Raw genomic sequence first — 21,135 nt, 5'->3', positions numbered from 1 at the left:
CCTGCTTATAGTTACATGGAAGCCCATCCCTGGTGAACCTAGGGGGAGACCTTAGGTATGAATTGTATTTAACAGTAGGATGGAGTGCATTTGATTCCAAAGTCACTTTGGCACACAGGGTCTGTCACCACCAGTATCAGTTGTACAAATGTGGGTGAACATGATAAAACATGATAAAAGGATGACTTCCTCATACTGTGACTGGGTAGGTAATTTGCCTACACACTGGTTGTGATTATAGGTGTTGTTTTACATAGGTACAATGATTCTTATTGTCAAACTCCTCTGACATTAAGAGGCATTCACACATATACCACACACATGGCTAGTTTATGGTACATTAGCAATGTTGCTTCTATTCATCGTACATTTTGTGTTTGCTCCTCATCATCCCCATACTCATCGTCCAGTTCTTCCTGCTCCTCATTTTCACTGTGCCATGGGACATTATGACTTACACATGTATTCTGCAATATGCAGCACACTAGGATTTGCTCAGTTGTCGTTAATGGCGAGCAGAGTAATTGACCCCGAAACATACCATGACTCCTCATATAGTACTTGTGTACTCTGGAAGCCCCGTCCACAATGCAGCCAGTCCTGTTTAGGACCTGAATGTGACTCTGTTGGGCGTCCTTATGGGTGTGTATTTGATGAGTACTCACTCACAGTTGTAGACTACAATCTCTGTTAGCTGCACAGTGAGTAGGAACAGATTAGCTGAATGCTCATGCCAGCTAATGTCCCCACATCCAAATACAAATTATTCTGTGTCCTGAATGACTCATACACATTGCCAACAGTATGAGACATGTTATGACATTGTTTGGCATACATACTGATTTGACAACACTGTGCTACACATACAGGTGAACTGTCCTGTGTGACACACTTGCTATTTGTCATACATGTGAGTGCAAATTAAGTGGATGTGATGAGTTGTCACCTGTAAAATAAATCTTTTGGCCATTGAGTTGTCACTTATCTCACACTGATCTTCCAGTTTATGAGTACTATTTACAGACATTAGCATACAATTTGGACTAATGCATCACATAGTGATTTAGATCTGTTTTTTCCTTTAGTACCAAAAGTTATTTGGTGGTTATGAGTGTTTTCAGTTTATCATGCTTGTTCAGCAGGCAATGCAAACATTGCACACCACACTTTTCAGAGATCAGTGCTTTCTGTCTGGTACTTTAAAGATGTTGCCGGCGTTCACACTTGATTGACACGTGTTGTGGCCTACTTTTGGTTACTTGTATGTGGGTACATTGCCTTTAATTGGGACTGTGACATAAACTCCAAGACATATGTTAAATGAAATCATTTTTATGTACATAATTGGCATTATCATACCTTAAGTCACGTGCTCATGAAAAGAAATTCTGGACAATGTGGGCACGTCTAAATGCACCTGCAGCAGTGTTCTGTATGTCCCGATCATGTGGTGGCTCATCCTCCTCCTCTTCCCTTGAGTCGTCCAGTTCTTCACCCCCGGGGACATTTGTCTGCACACATATATTGTGCAGTACTGCACACGCCAAAATGATTTTGCAGGCGAGGGGTGAGGAATACAACAGTCTACCACCATAATCATCCAGGCTTCAAAACCAGGCCTTGAATAGGACAAAGGACAGCTCAACTATGTTCAGTGGGCTGTTGTGAAGATGGTTATAAGCCTTTTAAGGCTCACTCTGTGGGTTGGCAAATGGTGTCATCACCCACTGCAGGATGCCATATCCTTGGTCAGCTGAAATGAGTGAAAGGAAAACAGTGTCATTATTTTGGGTTATGCATTTTCAACAGCCCTACCCCTGTGTGTTATGTGTAAAGGTATTGTCATGCCCTTGTCCCAATTATGACCACATGATTTGTCAATAACAGCAGTGTGCTACCATTTACACAGGGTTGTTCACTCACTCTACGTGATGTCTGATGCAGTGCATGAGCCCATACACCATGCAATTCAACATCCTGACTGCCATATGTCTACAGCAGATTTCTGTGGAGGCTGATTCCTATCACTCTAGTCCACTCAATAGTATGTGTTCACACTGCATGTGTGGAGGGACAGTATGTGGATATTAATCTTTTTTGTAGGACCAGCATAGGTGGGTGGGAACATATCAGAAATGGCTGCCAAACACATGCATGGTTTCATGGTCATCCCCAGATTTTGGTATTGAACTGAATTACAATGACACAGGCATGTGACTGTATAATATTGGCTAGTTCCCAGGCTTGGGGGTCCAGGACAGGCCCCCTTCTCATTACATGTGATACCCCTGGGGAGGTGGTGGTGTCCGGGGTCTGAGCAGCTCCTCTAAATTAATTCTCTTCATTTAGTGCCAGGGAGGGGGTGGTCCCCAGGGGGTGTGCACGCACACCATTCATTTTATATTGCTTGCTCCAAGGTGGTGGTGGTTATACCCCGGGTGTACAGGGGCTTTTGCGTGGCCCTCTTGCCCATTAAATAATTTTAGATGAGGGGAGGTGGTGGTCCGTGGTCCTATCCGCATATTATATAATACTGTAGGCTCGGCGAGGAGGTAGCCCCCAGGGCTTTGATAAGCCCTAGGAGGGGGGCCCCTCCACTCCCTCCTATATTTTATAAAAGCTCTTAGGAACTGGCCCACCCAGGGGAAAAAAGAAAAGCAAGCGAGGGGGACTGCATTTGATTTTGTTTTATCCACAGCAAAATTCACAAGTATTTGTCAATTTTGCTGTGAATTAAAAAGAAAAATTATTTTGAGCTCTGGGGTGGTCCATGGGGGGACACTCAAACTAAGGCTACTGGGTTAGGGTAACAGTACCTTGCCCCCTTTTAATTAATTTGGGACAAAGCTGAGTCTCAAAATAGCGGCCAACAATTTCTGCTTGAAGTTTTGGCAGCCAAACAGATCTCTGCACAAGACTAGAAGGATTCACAAAGCATTCACAACTCTAGATATACAAATATGGATTTCCTTCAATTTCTCAAAAACTACTGAATAGATTTACAACAAATACCAAAAAGGCCTCTTTCGAGACAGAGAGCTACCTTTCTGCCAAATTTGGTGTAATTCTGGGCAGTGGTTCAGGCGCTATCAATTTTCAAAATCCCTATGGAAAAATAAATATGTCAAAAATGATTTGGGACCCCCATTTTTCCCGGCCCCGCTTGAAAGATCACCTCAAAGCTTTCCAGACAGACCCTGAAGGGAATGTCATATTTTCTTGGAATATATTTTCTGTAGAAACTAGGTCCTATTTATAACTATTTAAGCGGCAACCACCACTATGTTATATATATATTGCATAAATATATATTGCATGCAAGGTAGAAAAATGTCAATGGCACACCCCAACGCATTTCAACTCATGCAAGAAAATAAAAGTGCTTTGACAACTGAAGACTGGAGTACGACATCAACATTTGTCTATCTTGAATGCTGTATATCTGGGATATCAGTTTTTTCCTTACTGCCTGCACCGATAGTTAAGTGTGCCATGAGAACTGCTGTGAAGACCAAAAAAAAAAAGTATATATATATATATATATATATATATATATATATATATATATACCACAAGAAAAAAAGATAGAAAAGATGATAACACTCGCACACTCAGGAATCAATGAAAAGTAAATTGCTGTTTAATCCAAACACAACGCGTTTCGGCTGACACAGCAGCCTTGGTCATGTCAGGGTTTCAGGGACGTTATAGTTAGGCTGACATTTCAAACTTATGAAAGTTCAGCAGTAATAGTCACCTTACCTAACTATAACCTACGCCCTAGCAATGCTTAAGACTTCACATATTACAGCACTCATTACATGGTCAGTGACATCACTGATGATATCTCAAATGACAATGACATCACTGATGACAGCATCCTGTGAGTGTTCTATGAAGGTTTCTGGGATTTATCATATTAAATAAGGTGTTCATAACTTAAATTATTATTTGTTTTATAATACTAATAGATAATACTAATTGTAACACATCATGTGAGTGGGTCTATGACTGTTTAGATGAGGTGTGAATGAGTGTCTCAGTGGTTGTGTGGGTGTGTGACTGGGTATGTGATTGACTGTAGGGATTTTTGTGTGGGTTTGTGAGTGGATGTATAAGTCTCTGAGGGTGTGTAGTTGTCTAGGTCTGTGATTGGGTGTGTCAGTGTTTGGTGGGTTTGTGAGTAGTTGTGTAAATTGTCCTATGAGTGTGTCAGTGTTTGTACGGGACTGTGAATGGGTGTGTGATTTATATATTACTGTGTGAGTGGGTATCTTTGTAGCAGTATCCGTGTGTGAGTGAGAGTTTCTGTAACAGTGTAGGTGTGTGAGTGGGTGTCTTAGAGGTTATATGGGTGTGTTAGAGGTGTGAGAGGAGTTCTTTTAGTGTGTGAATGGCTGTGTGACTGGTTTGGTAAGTGGGTGTGTAAGTAGCTGTATGAATGTGTAACAGGGTACACAAGTGCATATGTGAGTGTGTGAGTGGATGTGAGAATGGTTGAATGTGTTTGTGAGTGTGTGTGAGTGCTTGTGAGGGGTTGTGTGCATCTGTGAGTGGTTGTATACATATATCACTGGGTGTGTGCGTGGTTATGTGGTTGTGTGAGTTGGAATGTGAGTGGTTCTGTGGGTTTTGTCATCAGTAATAGCATCAGTGATGTCATTTGAGGTGTCATCAGTGATGTCACTGATCATGTCATGAGAGATGTAATGTGTGAGGTTATCAGCAGTGCATTGTGGGGGTGTCAGTTATTAGTTAGGCTAGGTAACTATAACTGCTGAATATCTGTAATTTTGTGCGATTGAAATGTTAACCTAACTATAATGTCCCTGTAACCTTTGGCTTTTCCATTGAACTTGTAATGTTTTTTTACATTTTTATTTCCTAACTATAACATCCCTGTAATCTTGTGTGTGTGAGTGGGTGTATAGGTCACTGACTGGGTGTATGAATGGCTACAAGAGTCCCGGTGAAGGTGTGGTGCAGGTTTTGTATGTATGTGAGTGTGAGTGGATGTGTGGGTGTGTGAGTGGTTGTATGTGTGTGTGTGGGTGTATGAGTGACTTATATGCTCAAACATGTAATTAAAGTTATCACATGAGCATCTTTTAAACACTAATCCACCTCAAGATCTATGTGTTCAATAGAACACAATTCATTGGGTGTGCAGCCAACCACTATCTATCTATCTATCTATCTATCTATCTATCTATCTATCTATCTATCTATCTATCTATCTATCTATCTATCTATTTATCATCAGAGTACACTATTGTGTGTAACGCTGTAGCACCAGATATAATTTGTCTGTGGTTCCTGCTTTTTGTTTTAAGTCCATTTACAATAATATTTTTTACATGGTTTGTTTTGAATCTGCAAATCCATTGCGGATTCACAACATATATTTTCTGGTTCTGAGGGAGATTTATGGACCTGGTGTGATTTTTAGCAACATGTAGAAGGATACATAGACAATTTGAACTTAATATTTGAAGTAAGGGGTTTGTTAAAATATTAAATAAATGTATCATCCAATGATGAAATATATATCATAAAATGTTGTTTTAATAAATGTTATGGAATCAAGGTGATATTGCTGTATCACCCAAAGACCATGTGACATGGAAAGAGAGTGTTTGATTGGTTAAAAACCTTCTGTACATGAAGTCCTACTAATGTTTTCTCTTTAGGTGTGTCTCTGATTCTAACACCTCTTCACTAAGCTGGACAGCTGATTATGGATTTTGGTGATTTTTCTTCTTTGAAAAATGGCTTTGTCAAATTCTCAGAAGCCAGAAGAGCAGCAGATAGGGAGGTCATTTGATGAAGACCATCTTGTCCCAAAAAAGGAATCGATGACACAGAACATTTTCACCATTATTTCCCGAAAAAAAAGTTTATGGCCAAACAGATGTAATGCAATCTGCGCAACTGGATTCTGTCTAGGGGTACTTCAAAGAAGTACTCCAATGGTACCAGCTCAATGGTAAATAACTTGAAAACAATACATTCATGTCATCTGGAGAGGGTACAGAGGGTATGAGATATGCAGCAGTCCTCTACATTGCTTGCGGTGCACTTGGGACCTGGAGATTTGTTGCAACCTAGTGCTCCAGATATGATTCCAGCAAGAGCATATGAACATCTGAAAGTTGGCACGTTCTGCTCTCAATGTAATAAGGTCCTAAATGTTGGGGAACAGTGTACACCAGCAGTTGTCAAGGCAGCCAGAAATCACAAATATTAACTTTTGTTTTTCACAAGTTATGTGAGTTTTGTTTGTGTACTGTTTTTTTCTATAGCTGCCATTTTTACAAAATAAACACCTAATAAAACAGCTTTAAAAAATAATTAAAAACTACAAAAAAGGCTTGTGTTAGAACCACCTTGTTTGGTTTAAAGAAAGACACAGTATATGTTTTATGCTTGTGAATTTGTTAATGTGTCTTTCTGTTTGAGTGACAGTATCTTTGAATCAATGTGTGAGTAAATGTGTGACTGACAGCATGTATAGGTAGCTGTATGGGAGAATGAGTGGGTGATTGTATGTAAGGGTGTCTGTATGGGTAAGTTACTGGCTATGTGAGTAGCTCTATGGAAGAGTCAATGTTGCATAAGTATGTTCCTGGGAGAGTCTCTGTATGCATGAGTGTGCAATTTAGTTTGTCAGTGTATGCATGTGTGTCTCTGGGTGTCAGTATATGCATCAGTGTGTGCCTTGGTTTGTCAGTGTGTGTTGGGTATGTCGCTGAGTGCATCAGTGTGTGACTGGGTGTGTCAGTGTACACATGAGTGTGTGTCTAGGTATGTCAGTGTATGCATTAATGTGTGCATGCCTGTGTCAAAGTATACATCAATGTCTGCCCGGATGTATCAGTGCACGCATCAGTGTCTGCCTGGGTGTGTCAACATACGCATCAGTGTTTGCCTCAGTGTCAGTGTGTTTATGACTGTGTACCTGGGCGTGTAATTGTATGCATAATTCTGAGTCTGGGTGTTAGTCTACATATGACTGTGTCCATGGGTGTCTCAGTGTATGTATGAGTGTGTGCCTGGATGGGTCAGTGTATGCATCACTGTATACTTGCCTGTGTCAGTTTATGCATCAGTGTCTACCTGGCTGTAGCTGTGTCAGTGTGTGCCTTAGTGTGCCTGGGTATGTCTGTTTATTCATCAGAGTCTGACTGGATATTTCAGTGTATGCATAAGTGTGCCTGGATATGTCACTGTATGCAAGAGTGTGTGCCTGGGTATCTCAGTGTATGCCTGAGTTTGTCAGCATATGTATTAGTGTCTGCTTAGGTGTGCCAGTGTGTGCCTAGGTATGTCAGTGCATGCATGAGTGTCTGCCGAGTTATGTCAATGTATGCATCAGTGTGTGCCTGGGTGTGTCAGCCTATCCAATTGTTTATGAGTTGCTGTGTCAATGTATGCATCAGTGTGTGCCTGGGTGTGTCAGGGTATGTATCAGTGTGTGCCTGAGTGTGTAAGTGTATGCATCAATGTGTGCCTGGGTATGTCAATGTATGCATGAGTGTTTGTATGGGTGTGTCAGTGTATGCATTAGTGTATGCCAGGCAGTATCAGGGTATGTGTTAGTGTGTGCCTGAATGTGTACATGTATGAATTAGTGTTTGCTTGGGTGTGTCAGTCTATTAATCAGTATGTGGATGGGAGTGTCAACAAATGCATCAGTGTTTGTCTGGGTGAGTCTGGTTATGTATGAGTGTGCACATGTGTGTCCCAGAAAATGTTTGAGTGTGTGCCTGGATGGGACAGTGTATGCATCAGTGTGTGCCTAGGTGTGTGTCAGTGTCTTACTTGTTGTGTCAGTGTTTTAACCACTGTGTGCCTGGGTATTTTAGAGCATGCCTGAGTGTCTGTCTGGGTATGTCTGGGTTAACAAGTGTGTGTCTGGGTATGTCAGTGTATGCATAAGTGTGTGCCTGGGTGTGCCAATGTATGCATCAGTGACTGTCTGGGTGTGTCAGGGTATGTATGACTGTGTGCCTGGGTATGTCAGTGTTTGCATTAGTGTATGCCTGGGCATGTCAAAGTATGATCAGTATGTGTCTGAGGGTGTCAGTGTATGTATCAATATGTTCCTGGGTGTGTCAGTGCATGCATGAGTGTGTCCATGGATGTATTCGATTATGCATTAGTCTGTGCCTTGGTTTGTTAGCGCATGCATGAGTGTCTATGTGGGTGTGGTGTGGGTGTGTCAGTGTATCTATGAGTGTGCACCTAGGTGTGTCAGCATACACAATAGTGTATGCCTGGCTGTGTCAGTGTATGCAACAGTGTGTTTCTGGGTATATCAGTGTATGTGTCAGTGTTTCCCTGGTGTGTCAGTGAATTTATCAGTGTCTGTCAAGGTGTGCCAATGTATGTATGAGTGTGTGCCTCGGTGTGTCAGAGTATGCATTAGTGTTTGCCTGGGTGTGTCAATGTATGCATAATGTGAGCTTGGAGTTGTCTGTGTATACATCAGTGTCTGCCTGGGTGTGTCAGCGTATGGGTATGTGTGTGCCTGGGTATGTTAGTGTATGCATTAGTGTGTGTCTGCGTATGTCGGTCTATGAGTAAGTGTCTGTGTGGGTGTGTGAGTGTATCTATGAGTGTGTGCCTGAGTGTGTCAGCATTTGCATCAGTGTCTGCCTGGCTGTGTCCCTGTGTGTCTGGGTCTGTTGGTTTATGCATGGGTAAGTGCTGGTGTGTGTCATTGTATGCATCAGTGTGTACCTGGGTATGTCAGTGTATGCATGAGTGTCTGAGTGAGTGTATGAATCTGTGCCTGGGTATGGCAATGTGTGTGTTACTTTGGGCCTTGGTGTGTCAGTGTATTCACCAGTGTGTGCCTGGATATATTAGTGGATGCATGAGTGTTTGCGTGGGTGTGTGACTGTATCTATGAGTGTGTGCCTCAGTGTGTCAACATATGCATCAGTGACTGCCTAGGTCTGTAGAGCATGCGTCAGTGTGTGCCTGAGTGTGTCAGTGTATGCATGACTGTGTGCCTGGGTATGTCAGTATATGCATAAATGTAGGAATGGGTATGTCAGCATATATATATCAGTGTGTGCCTGGGTGTGTCAGAGTAAGTATCAATGTATGTCTTGGTGTGTCAGTGTATATAAAAGTGCCTGACTAGGCGTGTCAGTGTTTGAATGAGTGAATGCATGAGTGTATCAGCAAGTGCATTAGTGTGTGCCTGGGTGTGTCAGAATATGTATGAGTGTCTGCCTTGGTATGTTAGTATATGTATGAATGAGTGCCTGAGTATCTCACAATATGCATTAGTGTGTGCCTGGGTATGTCAGCACATACATCAGTGTCTTCCTGGGTGTTTCAATTTAAGCATCATTGTGTTCCTGGGTGTATTTACCAGTGTGCTGGGATTGTCCTGAATTTGAGAGGGACACAAGCACCCACAATGTATCCAGCCTTGCTACTACAAGGAGAATGGCTTGAGAGGAGGAAGGAGGCCGCAGACATAACTAGCGATCTGGCGGCATGACAGGGGAGAGATGATACAAGTGGGACTGTGATTTGGCCGAAGCTGAATGGAGACACTTTGACAAACATCAGTGCTACCTGTGGCGAGGGCCCCACAGATGAGCAGAGTGAGTGAGTGAGTGGTGCAGACCCAGTGACAGTGGAGGAGTCAGCGACCCGGACCCTTGTGGGAGAGCAGTGCTCAAGAACCCAGCGGCTCAACCCAGGGGACCAGAACCGTTATGGGATAGCAGTGATCTGGAATCCCAGTGGCACAACCCTGGGGGCAGCCTCCCCCACCTGTGCCTGTGGACTTCAATCAACGTGGAAGAGGACCCTGTGATATGATGCAGTAAGAGCGGGGTCACCCGCTTTCCATCACGGCCAGCCAGATGAGGCCCAGAATTGCATCGCAAACTCTGTGAGGGAGGCCGATAGTTGCCCACTGCCCAAGAAGAGAAAAGGCAGACCCTGCAACCCCTGTGAGGTAGGCCTGGGACGCTCTTCATGCCCCCACACTGGCTCTTCTGCGGTTAGGACCCTACCTAGTAGCTGGTTTGCCCCTATGGTAGTACAATGGGGGGCCCCCAAGGCATCTAGAACCCCCCTCAATTGCCTACATCACTAATGCACTGGTAAGAGTGATGTCCGGTGTGACCCAGACTGACGTGAGCTGGGAGTGGGGCCGGAAAGACAAGTGACTTGCATTGCCGAACTGCTGATTGATTAGCAGCCATGCCCTGGGTTGTGAAATGGGTAACCCCCTTATGAGACCACATTGTAGTGCTTGGGGATCATTAGGTGCTTTACCATCTGAACATTATTTCAAAGGATTCCTATATGAGCGGAGATAATGAAATGGCACAGCTGAATCATTGTGGGGTGGCTGGGGTGATATTGAGAAACTGCGGGGTGGCTGAAGAGACCACAACCATTTAGAGTAGGTTTGATACTGCGTAGTGCCACACACTACCCTAATTCATTACTGGAATCATTGCAGCCCAGAGACAAATCAAGAAAGTGGCAATAAGACACCTGTGATTGCATGCCGGCAGTTCCTTTTCCTCCCTGCCACTATTATTATCATCACAGTATAACAGGGGCTAACTGGTGGTAGCTAACTAGGCTGCAAATCTGGTGCTTGTGTCCTCTACTACCAGGAACTAAGTAAGTTATGGCCAGAATGGGGAAATACTCAAGAAAAAGAAATATCAGACCCAGGATCCTCTCAATAACTGATTCCACACACTATGGCAGAAACCAACTCAGGTGTAGAACCCCCAAAAGAGGAGACTGCAGAGGGACACATTAGACACTATACTACATGCCATTGCTCCTTCCAGGGAGGCACTTGAATTCAAAAATGACACTGTGGCAACAGAAATTGGGGTCTTATGTGATGACCATAGCAGCTTAGCCAAAAGGGTCACAGCCACGGAGTGCACCCAGGAGGAGACCTCACCTGAAATGGCGTCCATGAGAGAGAGTGGTGCAAGTGGAGCATAAAGTTAAAGTACTTGAGGTTAGAGCAGAGGATGCTGAAAACAGGCCCAGGAGAAACAACTTTCATATTACAGGCTTATCTGAACGTATCAAGGGCTCACAGGGAAACAAGTTCAACTTTCTAGAACAGTGGATCCGGGACACATTAGTCCCGGAAGGCCTGTCACCATTCTATGTTTTTGAACGTACCCACTTGATTCCGGCACGGTCACCGACTCGTGGGGTTGCCCCCCAAACCTGTTGTGGCCAAGATGCTACATTATAGAGAGCGCGACTACATCTTTGGACAAGCTAGGCAGCGAGAAGACATACTGGTTGGCAACCATTAGGTGATGTCCTTTCCGGTCTTCACTACAGAGGTACATGGGACCCCTTCCAGTTTGTGACTGGAGCCCAAAATATTTTTTCAGGGCAGGAAGTGGTCCAAGGGACCACTCCCTGCCCTGAAAAAAACCGAAACTAAAGGTTTCGTTTTTTTTTTAAGTGCAGCTCGTTTTCCCTTAGGGAAAACGGGCTACACTTAAAAAAAAAAAAAATGCTTTATTTAAAAGCAGGTCGCTAACATGGAGGTCTGCTGACGTCAGCAGGCCTCCATGTTAGCGAGTGCCTATACTCGCAATGGGGCTGCAATTTGCGACCCACCTCATGAATATTCATGAGGTGGGTCATTGCGACCCCATTGCGAGTTGCAGTCGGTGTCTGAGACACCGTACTGCATAGCAATTTGCGACTTGCAAATTGCGAGTCGCAGGGACTCGCAATTTGCAAGTCGCAAATTGCTTTTTTCCTACATCTGGCCCTTAGATGCTAAGAACCGCTTCAAATAGCTGGGCATAGCATATTCAATGTTGTTCCCTGAATGACTATGAGTGACATGAGAATGAAGTACGCTTCTTCACCATCCCAACATTGATTTATGACTGGATTGATGAAATATCTAAAATGGGAGGGAATTCCCAACTGGCAGACAAAGGTCACCACGTGGACCACTTAGAAATAAGAAGATAAAGAAGCAAAAGGTTGGAACTGCTTTGTCCAGATCCCAGGCATTGCAGGAACAATGGAAAGACGTGGAGGTGAAGGAGATAATAAGTGGAGCAGGCTCATCCACCCTCTCAGTGTCATGAAATGAGGCTCTGGGGAACTCCGACTGTGCATCAGCCTGTGTGCATCAGCCTCTACCTGTGGCTCTAGTCTTTCACTACCACTGATTACCCCAGGCACTTCAGATGAGATTATTTAACATTTTCTATGTTATTGCTGTGACTCATGTTGAGGTAACTGATGTACATTGCTTGTGTTCCTACTAGATCTGTATTTGCTTGACCATTGGGCTTAGAGTGAGCATGATTACCTTGTCTAAATACCTGGACAGTGTGATGTGATGTGGGGAGGTAATGTGGCTGATGCACCCCCGCTCCCGCATTGTAGAGTGCAAGCAATGTTTGTGTGCAAGTTGGATGCTTGTTTTGCTGTTTGGATGGGATTTTCTTTTTTTTCCTGGGGTTGGGGAGTTGAGTGTTATTGTTAAGGATGCTGCAGTTTTTCAGTTAGTACGCCTCTACCTATCTGCCTAGCCACCCCCTAGTTTGGTCTAGAGCCCCTGCTGCCCTTGAGTCATTAATGCTCATCTCTAGCAATATGCTGTGTGGCTGTCTTATCACAACATGGCATCCACCCTAACATGCAATTTTCTCAGCTGGAATGTCAGAGATCTTAATAGCATGGAGAAGAGGTATTATGTGCATACATATTTAAGAAGAATCAGAATACATATAGCTTTATCGCAGAAAACTCACCTCACCATCACTGAAAAAGGAGCACTATGGAGGAGATGGCGGGGACACCTATATGCAACCCCCTATTCCACCTTTGCTAGAGGGCTTTTAATATGTATTCCTCCTGGTGTACCATATCAAATGACAACTGAATTGACTGACCCTTGAGGGAAGTATGTGATAGGGGCAGGCTGCTTGGCAGGCCAAGACTTAACCCTAAGAGGAGTCTGTGCCCCCAATTCCATCTGGGGTGGGTTCCTGATCGCACACTGGTGTCATAGATCCGCATGCACTACACAACACATTAGTGGGGGTGACTTTAATTGCATTACTGACCCAACACTAAACAGATCTCATCCACCTATGAGGGATACCCCAGTCTACGGCCTGGCACAGACTTTCTTAGCATGGCAACAAGGTTGGGGTTTAGTGGATACCTGGAGGGGCTAACACCCTGAGACAAAAGATTACTCAGTTTACTCCAGCATCTATGAACTACATGTATGCCTAGACACATTCTTATGCTCCCTGAGACTTCAAAGGGCAGCACGAAATGTTGAATATCTGTGTCGCACAATATCAGATCATAACATGGTACTTCTGTCTCTGAACTGGCATAGGGAACGACCTAAGATTCCTGACTGGCAGTTACAAGCAGGAACCCTGATAGACCCGGTATTTTTACATACAACAAGAGAGGCAATACATACTTATTTTGCAGACAATGAGAACTGCATCACCCCTAGTGGAATGTGATGCATTCAAAACAGTCAAAGGACTCTGTATAGCAGAGGTGGTAGGGGCCCAGCGCACATTGGCGGGTGATCTTAACACTCGAGAAAGAACAATACAGACATTAGAGATAGCACAACCTGGTAACCCAGCATTAAACCACCAGTTTCTAGATGCTAAATAACAGATGGCAGAGCTTACACAAAAGCTTTGCTGCTTTGACCACTTTGAGTACATGGCTCGAGCACATGCTGAATGTGACAAAGCAGGTATACTCCTGGCCTGGCTAGCAAATCCCACATCTAGAGGCTCACTTATCCTTGAAACTGAATCTGGAAATGGGGATCATCCCTACACACAGGAGGGGATTAACAGTAGACTTGCCAGATACTACACTGCACTACACACTCCCCCATCAGAACCGCACCCCTCACAACTGTGCGACTTTGTAGAACTTATGATACTTCTGATGTTAAAATGGGAGGACCTGAAGTCCATGGGGGAGAAGTGACTGCAAGAGATACGTGGTGCCATTAAGGCAATGGAGTGTGGTAAGATTCCTGGCACCGATGGTCTACCGGTGGAATTCTATGCTGCCTATAAGGAATAATTACCACTACGGTTGGTCACCCTTTACCCCTCGGCCCGAGAGAAAGGATGTCTCCCTTTACCCACTTGTGAGGCCCCCCATGACGCAAGGTTGTATCTCCCCTTATCCATGTTGAATATGGATTATAAAATCCTCAGGCGCATTTTGGCAACAGCAGCAGCCTCCTCAAATCTCAAGGGGAGGAGTAGGGGGAAGGACGGCGGGGAACAAATTAAAAAATATGTAATATTTTTAAAAAATGTACCTTTCTCCCGTCATCGCCTCAGTGTCCTGCTGCATTGCTCCTTTGGTCTTTATGTGATGTCCCAGCATTTGTTTGGACACCAGCACAGGCTCCCCAGCAATCCTGGCACTGCTTACATGCTAAGCCTTTGGTCTGTGCTGTTTGACCAGCCCGGCTGTGCATACAGCCAGGCTGAAGAAACCTAAGTGCGCATGTGTGTTTGACCGGCCTGAGACAGCCGACCAAACATACACGCGCACTTAGTGCCCTCTCCCCTCCTTCCACCTCCCACAGCCAAGCCCCGCCCCACCATGAACACACTGCTGGCTGAGCTAGCAGATGAAAGATAAAACGTTAATTCAATATCATTTTATCTTTCATCTCTTGGCTTAGTTAGGGGGGAGACGCTCCTTCGCTATTGCAAAGGAACCGCCCCTGTTTGACAACCTGTCTTCTCCCTCTTATGCCCAAAGTACTACATGCGGATCAATTAGGATGTATCCCAGGACACAATACTGTCTTGAAAATCATAAGATTTCTATCAGCACTCAACGCAGAGCATTTAAAAGGCTTTTGATGACCTCCAGTGGGACTTCCTATACCAAATAATGCTGAGATGGGCCTTGGAGAGGGCTTTGTGCAATGGACCAAGTTGCTGTGTTCAGCACCCACTGCTCAGGTCTGGACTGGTAAATGCATTTCTGATTCTTATGATAAAGGGAGGGCCTCTAGACAGGGCTGATTGCTTTCCCAACTACTATTTGCCATTGTTTGTGGAGCCGTTTGCAAGCAGAGCCAGATCTCACAACTCATTTTAGGATATGGATGTCCAGGGCGACTCTTCTCTCTATGCTGATGATATGATATTGTTAGAGGCGGGCAGATGAAGACCTCCCAAAAGCAGTGGAACTAGTGGAATATTTTGGGAGTGTTTCTGGCCTTAGTATAAACTAACAAAATTCACACCTCTTCCCAGTATGGAGGGACACACCTCAGCCCCTTCACCCACATAATCGCAAGACCACCAGCAGGTTTGTGGACCTCACTGTGGTGCTGGCAAAACGTAAGATCACCAAGCACTGGAAAGCTCCAAAATGCCCAAAAAGTAACAAATGGTGGTAGAACATCCTTAGAGGGCTGGTTATGAATGTATGGTACTATGCTGGGAGGCTACGAAGGGGAGCTGGTTAATTGGGGGGGGGGGTGATGGATAAAGCCAAATCATGGGACCACCTAGTAAACTGCCTTAAGAACCCCTACCTGAATACCCTGCACAGTCCCCTGCAACGATTAACCGTCCTGCTGAGAACTACACCTGGATGTTCGTAGTTCTTCAGTACTGTGAGGAAGATGGGGTACTTCATGCCTCTAAATTCTGCTTGCTATTAAAGGATAGAACTTATGTGATGGGTTGACTCATGTATTGAAGGGGGCACATGCTGGGGAGGCTCAGGGGTGTAGGGCATTTGTTGTGTTGAGTGAAGGTGTCAGTGGTGGTTTTGATATTATGGCCCTCATTACAACCCTGGCGGTAAATCCCGCTTTCCGCCGTGCAGAAGACCGCCAACACACCGATGCAGCCGCAGAATTCCGCTACAGGTATTATGACCCACAGCTCGGAATCCGCCACAATACAGACACCCACACAAGTCCGCCACATCAAAGCTCAGTGATAAACTGGCGATAGCAAAACTGATACCATCACGCCAACAGGAATACGCCCACACTATCACGACCCATGAATCAACGCAGCGGTCATTCAACCGCGGTAATCCAATGGTGGTTACACACCGCCTCGCTCAAAATACACAGACACTTACAAAACACAACCACATTGGACAAATCGAAATACACACACCTCATACACATACACACACCACACCCACACACCCAATCCAATATAAAGCTCACACCCACATCACCCACAAACCCTTACTACCAAAATTTTTAAAGAAGGTCAGAGAGAGAGACTACCTAAAACAACACCAGCATCCACAGACACACAACATCATCACTCACACAACATCCACGCACCTCAAACAACACACACCAACACATCCCCTCACACATCACAACAGACACCACCCACACCACATCATGGCACCCCAAAGACACCCCAGGTTCTCTGAGGAGGAGCTCAGGGTCATGGTGGAGGAAATCGTCCGGGTAGAGCCACAGCTATTCGGATCACAGGTGCAGCAGAGATCCATTGCAAGAAAGATGGAGCTATGGTGCAGAATTGTCGACAGGGTTAACGCAGTAGGACAGCATCCAACAACACGGGATGACATCAGGAAGAGGTGGAACGATCCATGGTGGAAGGCGCGTTCTGTGGTCCAGACACCAGATTGCTGTACAGAGGACTGGCGGTGGACCCCCACCTCCGCCCGCACAACTAACAACATGGGAGGAGCAGGTTTTGGCAATTATGCATCCTGAGGGCCTCTCAGGAGTAGCAGGAGGACTGGACTCTGGTAAGACATATCTTTCCTTCTTTATCCCCCACATCCCATCTGCATGCCATCACATACCGCCACCCTTACCCTCACACCCATCACCCCAACAACCCACAGATACCCCACTATCACAACCCACACGTCCCAAAACCAAGCCCTGCATGTAACACCAATGCATGGACACCCATCACCAAAGCATGTCCAGTACAGAGACTCACTAATACCCCAAAATCACCAATCACACAAGGACCAAGCCAATAATGCAAGCACAGGAGTACAGGGTCACTACCCATTGCACAAGATGGCACACACAGATACAATAACTATGCATTTACACCCCAACAGGACCCCTACCCAACGTCAGCAGACAGAAGGTGCCAGACATATCCAGTCCCCCCACAGAAGAGACCCACAGTGATGACAGCAGCTCTGCACGCCCAGATCAAGATGACCAGCCCTGCCCATCAGGGACCTCGGGACAGTCGGTTCCCCTGACACAGTCACAAACCACCACAGAGCCTCCCCCCTCAGGAAACACCAGCACAGCACCTACCCAGTGAGCTCATCCATCTGTCCCCAGGATACGTCAATCAGCAATGTGTCCACTACTGCAGGGAACCCAGGCAACCCCACTAACACAGGACGATCAGGGACCTGGGGGCAGTGGGCACACAGTTCAGGGGACAGAGGCACAGGATAACAGGGAAGCTGGGAGGACTGCTGTGCGACAGGGGGAGGACAGGCCCAGGGAACCCACTCTCCACGAGGCACTCTCCAACATCATGGGAGCTTACCACCATTCCCAGGAGACCATGGACACAGTACTGGCCAAGTTTCAGGAGACCCAGCGGCTGCAGGAGGAACACTACCTGGGGATCAGGGAGGACTTGAAGTCCATCAACACCACCCTGGTCACCATTGCAGGGGTGCTGGCAGACCTTGTCAATACCATGAGGGACACAGTGGCACACCAACAGGCCCCTGATGCTGATGAACAGCCCTCCACCTCCACTGGCGCTAGTGGACAAGAGGCACCGCCATAGGAACAACAGGCCACCAGCACCCCACCCCCTGCAGATGGAGAACCACCCCGCAAGCAGTCCCTGAGATCCAGGAACAAGACAGAGACCATTGCCAAGACCCCCGCCAGGAAATAAGACCCCCTTGACTGTCACCCTTCTGTCCCACTATGTCACCCCGTCCATCCTTAAACTGCCATTGCTCCACTTCCTATGCCCCTTTGGACAATGCACCTGTGAAACAAATAGACTGGACTCTGCCATGGAAATACCTCCACCATCACCCCAGCACATTTTACAACCCTCTCCACCTATTTGCACAGGAATAAACACAGTTCAATCCCAAAACAATCTTGAGTCAGTCTGTGCTTTCACAAATGTGTAATGGCAATATCTATGGAATATAGCAATGTCAATTTACTTGTTCACATACCAATGTACCACAGGTGTAGGCCAGAAGTAAACATAGCAGAGGGCAAAAAGTGGGACCCAGATCTGTGAAATGGAAAGTCAAAGTGACAAGTCAGGGTCCATACACTGAGTGAAAATGACAGACTTATGCTAGCTCCAACAATAGTATGAGATGTGGGAAGCAGTGACATCTTTTTACTTGTGTCTCACTGGAAGTATTGCATGATGATGTTGTTTCGGTTGTCGATATCCTCTCCTTAGGCCTCCTCTTCTTCACTGTCCACAGGCTCCACCGCTGCCACAAGACCACCATCTGGCCCATCCTCCTGCTGAAAAGGCACCTGGCGTTGCAAAGTCAGGTTGTGCATCATACAGCAGGCCACGATTATCTGGCACACCTTCTTCGGTGAGTAGTATAGGGTACAACCTTTCAGATGGAGGCACCGGAATCTGGCCTTCAGGAGGCCGAAGGTGCATTCTATTATCCTGCTAATTCGCCCATGTGCCTCATTGTAGCGTCCCTCTGCCCTTGTCCTGGGATTTCTCCCTGGGGTCAGTAGCCATGACAGGTTGGGCTAACCAGTTGCTCCATCACATAAGGGATGCTGCTATTTCTCAAAATGTAAGTGTCATGCACTTAGCCAGGATACTTGGCATTCACATGGGAGATGTACTGGTCTGCCAAACACACCATCTGCATATTCATCGAATGGTAGCTTTTCTGGTTTCTGTACACCTGTTCATTCCTGCGGGGGGGACAAATGCCACATGTGTACCATCAATGGCACCAATGATGTTACGGATATGTCCCAAGGCATAGAAGTCACCTTTCACTGTGGGCAAATCCTCCACTTGAGGGAAACGATTTAGCTGAGCATGTGTTTCAGCAGGGCAGACAACACTCTGGACTACACGTTAGAGAACATTGGCAGGGACATCCCTGATGCCATGGTCACTGTTGTTTGAAAAGACCCACTGGCCAGGAAATGGAGTACAGACAGGACCTGCACTAGAGGGGGTATCCCTGTGGAATGGTGGATAGCTGACGTCACGTCTGGCTCCAAATGGGCAAATAGGGGGTCATTACAACCCTGGCGGACGGTGTTAAAGTGGCGGTAAGACCGCCAACAGGCTGGTGGTCTTTTTTTTTGTATTATGACCATGACGGTTACCGCCATGGTCATCCGCCGCTTCTCCGTTCTGCCCGCCAGGGCGGAGATGACCGCTGGGCTGGAGACCTGGGTCTCCAGCCCGGCAGCCGTCACAATACCGCCACCGGTATTTTGACCCGGCTTACCGCCGTGGATTTCCAGCGGTAGGAACCGCCATGAAATCCATGGCGGTAAGCACTATCAATGCCAGGGAATTTCTTCCCTGGCACTGATAGGGGTCTCCTCCACCCCCCACCCAACCCCTACTCCCTCCCCTACACCCCCCACCACCCCTGCCACCCCCCAAGGGTGGCAGGACCCCCCTCCCCACCCCAATCCCCAACATCACATAACTCACACACATGACACGCACGCAGGCACCACCAACACACACACGCACACACACTGACATACATGCCTACATCCACACACTCAGTCAGACACGCACACCCATATACAGACATACACACACACATCCACACAGACATACATACAGACATACACGCACTCATTCCAAAAACACGCAACACACCCACAAGCATACACGCACTCACACACCCCCTCTACATACACAGACGCACACCCCCATGCACCCACACAACACCCCTCCACCGCCCTCCCCTAACGGACGATCGACTTACCTGTTCCGTCGATCCTCTGGAAGGGGACGGAATCATGGGGCTGCTCCGCCGACACCACACCGCCAACAGAACACCACGCGCCAAATCACAGGTTGTGATTCGCTGTGCGGTGTTCTGTTGGCGTGGCGGTGGTGGTGGAGCAACCTCCACTTCCCCGCCGCCCGCCAGTATGGCTGTTGGTGGCTCTCCGTCCTAAAAAGGACAGAGAACAGCCAACCGTCATAATACGCAGAGCGGCAAATCGCCATTACTGGCGGTCTTCCGCACGGCGGTCCCTCAGCGGTCTTGTTAAAAGACCGCCGAGGTTGTAATGACCCCCATAGTTCCTGGACTGTTGCACGATCAAGTCTGTATGTGATTATGATGTGTCTCTCTTCCATTGTTGACAGGTCCACCAGGGGTCTGTACACCGGATGATGCCGCCATCTCATCACCTGCCCCAGCAGACATGCCCTATGGAGGAGAATGGCGAGCAGAGAGTCATCCACCACTGAGGTATCACAATGTGTTATTTGCAGAAATGTTAGTAATCCGCAATGAGCCAGTATCTGTCTGTATTTCTGGCCTAGATAGGTGTGACGCAGTTTTTATCCATCCCCTGTGGTCCCCTGAAATGGTGGCTGCCTGACCTGTAAGGTGGGACAAGGGGATATGAGGTAACTGCCCTGGCGTTGTACATGTTGCGGTGGGCGGTCGAAGACCACGGCGCAGTTCTGCATTGGTTAACATTAGGCCCTATGGGTCCCAGGAGCCAATGACGATGTACGCCGGCGGTGACAGTACGCACTGCCGTGGACGTGACAGCCATTTTCTGTCTGTTCACTCACTTGATACCTGACCTTCAACAGGAGAGGACCTACACTGCAAGAGCTGCTGTGACCTGTGTCTGGAAGTGACAATGGCTACAGTGTCTGGGGCATAGGGCCCCTGCCTTCACTTCGGAGCAGTTGGAGAAACTAGTGGATGGGGTCCTCCCCAGCACATGCAACTGTACTGTCCTCCAGACAAACAGGTGAGTATACTGTGCCATTCCTCTAGGTCAGCACCCACCAGAAGAAAAGTATTTGGTGTGCCATCGCCAAGGACGTCCGGACCCTCGGGGTCTACCACAGAGAG

The sequence above is a fragment of the Pleurodeles waltl genome, chromosome 6, assembly GCF_031143425.1.
Source record: "Pleurodeles waltl isolate 20211129_DDA chromosome 6, aPleWal1.hap1.20221129, whole genome shotgun sequence".
Taxonomy (NCBI): domain Eukaryota; kingdom Metazoa; phylum Chordata; class Amphibia; order Caudata; family Salamandridae; genus Pleurodeles; species Pleurodeles waltl.
This window is presented reverse-complemented; position numbering follows the sequence as displayed.